Source organism: Brienomyrus brachyistius, chromosome 8 (assembly GCF_023856365.1).
Source record: "Brienomyrus brachyistius isolate T26 chromosome 8, BBRACH_0.4, whole genome shotgun sequence".
Lineage (NCBI taxonomy): Eukaryota > Metazoa > Chordata > Actinopteri > Osteoglossiformes > Mormyridae > Brienomyrus > Brienomyrus brachyistius.
In genome coordinates, this window is record NC_064540.1 from 19,560,375 (window position 1) to 19,565,879 (window position 5,505).

A 5,505-nucleotide genomic window follows, 5' to 3' on the forward strand; every position below is an offset into this window, starting at 1 on the left:
GGATATTTATTTATTTTTACTAGTATAATAAAAAAAAACATAGAAATCCCGATCACTTCAGAGTCCTTTTTTCAAGGATGCCACCAGCCGCAAAAGTCAAAAGCGACGTTACAATTTATTTCCAAAGGGGATCACAAAATTGCGTGTATTCGTCTTAGGCTAAGGATAAGAGATAATTGCACAATGACATATGGAATGTGACGCACACTTGAGTCAGTCTTCTTTGCTGATGCTATTTTTACATCACAAAAAATCGATAGCACTATATACATAAACGGCTATAAGGAACAGATCTGCATCACGAGCGTTTCTCATGTCTGTATCTTGACGAGCAATGGATATGACTTACACATCTTATATATCGTATATTCTCAGTGCTATTAAGTGGCCAGGTTGACATATTCGTAAAATAACGTTATGAAGAAACAAGATCAGGCATGGGCGTCCCCAGGTGGGGCGATGTCAGGTGATCAACCTATTCATTCACCTGTAGCCCATTTCTAATAAAGCAAAACAGTGAGCCCCTTGTCTGTTTTCTTTTTGCTACAGATGAAAACCGCTGTGTTCGTTTCTCTATCCCAGTTTATTAAACTCCAAAACCTCCCATCCCCGAGTCACATGGATCTGTTTGCCGTCGTGACTGACGTGTAGTCACGGAAATATTTATTACATATTTTTGTAACTAAAACGATACAAGTCATTGCTACCTACTGTTGTCTTAAATGGAGCAATATCATTAATTTGATGTATTTACATAAGATATTTGTACATAATAGTGTTTCCAGATGTGCAATAGTTTGAATTATAGTTGGCATTCTATCAGTAAGAAACTGTCCATCGGTGTGGTTACAGCACGAGTCCGTATATTAGACATTAAAAGTTGTACTCTGACAGCAGCAGTCCTGCAGTGCAGTTGCTAAGAGCCTCTGATGTCTTGGGTTGCACGTCAGCTTTGACTCAGTGCTTGACATCACATTCGTGCTAGTTTTGACGCATTGTCTGTCAACAGGCTTGCAGTGCCTTGCAGGTATGCAAGCTATTGCCAAGGTTTTCAGCGCTGCTCACAAAAGATACAGAAAAATCTTTGCCTAGTCACTTACGCAAACAGGGCAATAATTCATCGAGGCAATATCTTTCAGAGATATATCCATCATTATTAATCTAACAACAGTTGAAAACGTTTGCAAGGTATGAATACTTTTACAAGGCAATGCAGATTTATTACATAATGTCATTCTGTGATAATAACAGAAGACCTTGCTGTGGGGAGCACAAGCGTCATCTAAAGCTTCACACCTCGATTCGTGCAAGCCGCCAAACGCCGCTGGATGCATGTCGTGAGTCTGCTTTTGATTCCCCTTTGCCACGTGATGCGTCTCGTAACAACTGACTTCTGGGATCAGTTCCCATGGTAACGCAGGATCATGTGACAATCGTTCACACTGGGCCTTGCCATTTGTGTTACCTGGAAGTGTTTTTTTTACTGTTTTATTGTTTTGTCACTAACACTAACTGGCCTAGGTGGGATTTGCAGCTGAATATCACAAGAAATTCGTGAAACACTGCTACCCGGATTTGGAATTTTTCTTTTCCTTTTTTAAAGTAAATCCACCAGAAGACAGAATTATTTCTAAAAGAGTCATGCATTCATTCAAAACATTTACTGAATATACTTGAACCTCCTAATCATTCATTAGGACTCACTAAAAAAAACTCAAGATGCAGAAAAAAATGGAAATTTTGCATATGTAAAGAAAAATCTATGAAATCCAAAATAAAATCTTTTACTGTATGGCATGTATCTGGATGTTTGAATATGTTAGAACCTTTGTGACAGCATAGAACAGAATAGAATACTGACACCTTATTTATCCCCATGCAGGAATTCTCTGTTTGCTTACCCTTGTTGTGTGACTGTGTCCTGCACTGGGCTGACGCCCCATCCTGGGTTGTTCCCTGTCTTGTGCCTGTAGCCTCCTTTGGGTTTGGACCCCCCGAGACCCTGAATAGGGTAAGTAGTTGCAGAAAATGGATAGATGGATGGATGGCCTACCCTTGTCTTGCTCTCCATGAGACACATAGAAAGGTGAGAACAAGCTTGGGGGTCACAGCACAGGGTCAGCCAGCATGTGGCACCCCTGGAGCTGGGGGTTAAAGGCCCCAGTCAAGGGCTCAACGACGGCAGCAGTCTGCTGCTCCCAGTATCCGGCCCGGCGACTTTCCGTCACAGGCGCAGAATCCGAACCCGCTCAGCTGCACACCACTGCCAGATGTCATATCCAACGAGATCCATTTTACATCCAGTGGTGTAAATGAATAAAAGGCACATTTCTGTGTACAGGCAATCCTCAGGTTACAAGCACCTGACTCACAGAGAACTCGTACTGATGAAAGGACTGCCATAAAGCTTATTATTTAAAAACTCCAGGTTAAATACAATGGTTCATAATAATGAAAGATCGCACTTTGTGAAATTATTATTGTTATCATGTCCTGTTTTATTATTGTTGTACTGACTTGCCTACAAATTCGATTTACAGACAGACAGATCTCGTTCGCAACCTGGGAACCGGCAGTATATTCTGTAGGCTTAGTTGGAATCCCTGAATTGGCAGCAGAGTCTCAGAGTCCTCATTTGCTATCGGATGCTGGCTGGACACCAGCCCTGTTTCTGACCACAGCTGTCACACTGGACCGGTGTTCCCTTTTTCTCCAGGTACCGTGGACACATAGCCAGGAAATCAAACAGTCAGCTGAATGGTTGGTTGAGATTGGTTGGGGTTGCACTGGGGGGGGGGGGGGGGGGGGGCTGATGGTTTGATCATATGGTCATTTTAATGCAATCTTAAATTCTATTGAAAATGGCCAGCATCAAGATTGTACATAAGTAGGTAACATGAAACGTAAAATATAAAATGAAAATCCCATGAAATATTAAAATAACCCATAGTCATCCCTGGCAAGTCATCCTTCTTTCACGGGAATTTATCATTTTATTTTATGCCATACATCTATGTAGCCACCCCATAATATTTTTGTTCATTGGAAAGTGAACGACACAAAAACCACGAGCAGCATCGGTGTCTGAGGTTGTCTTTTTGCTTAGTGTAAAAATTTGTTCTCTTTTATCGGATTAGCAGCCATGAAACACATGCCAACATTGAATGTATTATTCAGAGTTTCAGGTCTTAGACCCGCAGTGTATCTCCTATGCGACAGTCAGTAAATGAAGTACAGTTATTCACATTAATACTTTATAACCTTCCTAATGACATTGAAGGGACCCACAGGTCACAGACATGTGACACCGCTGTAATATCGCTGGATTCATTTGTCTGGCTTTGTTTGAGGGTGCTGTGCTTTGGAAATCTGCCATCTGTAAAACCTCTCGTAGTGCCTGCCTGTTCCACACAATGACCCCATTGACAACCAGCTGTCGATGTACCTTAATTGCCTGGCTAGCATTAACCTAACTGTAACACTTTCCCCTTGAGATCAGTAGGATACAACAATGGCTTAAAAAACACAGGTTTTCCTTCGGGCTCATCTTAAGCACAATAACAAAAATATATCCATGCATTTTCTATTGCAGTGTTTCCCAATCCAGTCCTCAGGGGTCCACAGCCAGTCCATGTTTTTTGATCCCTCTGAGCTCCCTGCAAGACAGTCCACATCAGCTCCCATAGGGAGCTGGGAAGGAGCAAAAACGTGGACTGTCTGTAGATCCACAAGGACCGGACTGGGAAACACTGTTCTAACCACTTCTGGTCAGAGTCATGAAGGAGGGCATAGAGCAAAAGGCCCAGAATGGACCCCATCATAGGGCACGTACCATCACACTCTATGGGATATTTAGAGGCACTAATTAGCATAATTAAATGTCTTTGGGCTGGAAACCCACGCAGAGGAAGGATGTAAAATCCCAACCATAGAGGCAATAGTGCTACCCACTGAGCCACCGCATGTGTGAAGATATCTCTAGGATTGAAGCCCAGTGCCTGGTCTGTTTCATTAGCTAATAATTTATACGCTGCTGTGATGTATATTAGAAATAAATATAGGATGTGATTTTTGTTTCCCCTGGGTGCTCATTTTCTAACCACCCCCCACCTTCACGGAAACAAAGGCGAGTTGCTAAAGATGCAGTTGTGACGTGAAGTCACATGGTTGGGCCTAACCAATGGCAGAGTAGGAGATGCCTCTTCCTGTTTTGTTGCTGAGTATGGGACCAGAAGCATGTGCACACAAATCTCGCCCATCTTTGAAGGAGCCTTGTTGCCATGGAAACCTCTACAGAACAAATATATATAAATAAATGATCAGAGGAAGGATATCTTATCCTCCTATGGCCTTGCCTACATGTATATTCAAGTAGTTTATAGGTTACTCTCCTTTTAGAGAGAGCCTGGCCTGCAGTTTGTACACACTGGACATAGGGCACCCCACACTGATCGTGCAGTAAGCATACAGCGCAACGTGGTCAGAATGCGGACGTGGTGAACGTGGTCGACGGGTCAGCCAGGACGTTGTGACTCTAACGTGTGGTCGGGTTTGGTATAACGTGTAAATACACGATCATGAAGTGCACATTGCATAATGCCGGCGGGAGACGAGCGTGACAAGCTGCTTTGCTCTTCCAGGATCTGCTTGGCCAGTTTCCTGCAGCTCACCGGCCGGCCTCTCGGGCTCAGATGCTGTGCGGACTCGCAGATGGGACTCCCCGTAACACCCTCCCTGTCGCTCTCTCTCTCCTTTTTTTCTCCTTTGTACTTTTTCCTCTCTTTCACAGAATGGACTCAAGTTCCCTCCCTCCCTCGCTTCTTTTTTCTTACTCTCTCCTTCTCCCTGTCATTTCTTTGTCTTTCTCCTTCTCTCATCCTTCCCTTTTCCTTTTTTCTCTTCCTCTCTCCTGCTGACTCCCTTTGCCTCTCTCTATCTCTCTGCTCTCACACACTCTCTCTCTCTTTCTCTCTCTTCCCCTTCTCCCTCCATCTGCCATGCTTTCCACTTCCCCTTTCTCCCAGCCTTCCTTCCCCGTTTATCTGTCTCCCAGCCAGTTCTAGTTCGGCTGCAGGTCATGTGACCAGGTGCCTGCTCCTTTTTTACAGCCCCCCTGCCTGACGTCAGAGACTCCCTCCAGAGACCCAGCTCTGCACATTTCCGCTGTCTCCTCACACGATTGTTCACCTTTGCTGTGGATGGGGTGGGGCGCCTCTCTTGCGCACTCACAGACTGGCTCGCATGCACACTGCCACTGCAGTGGCGCCTCCCAGTACATTTCCTTCCCTCGTCCCTCACTCCTATTCCTCTGCCCTCCCTTTGCTTCTTTCCGCCGGCTCAGTGTCAACATTTGCATCCCTTCCACAGACATTTACACGCGAGAGGCACAGACCAGCCCCCTGCCTCAGTTTTCTGATCTGCATGCTTGCTAAGCTTCTGTTTCATCTCACTCCACCTATTTCTCCATTCAATTAAGCTCACAGATTTTCACAAAAACACATTTAA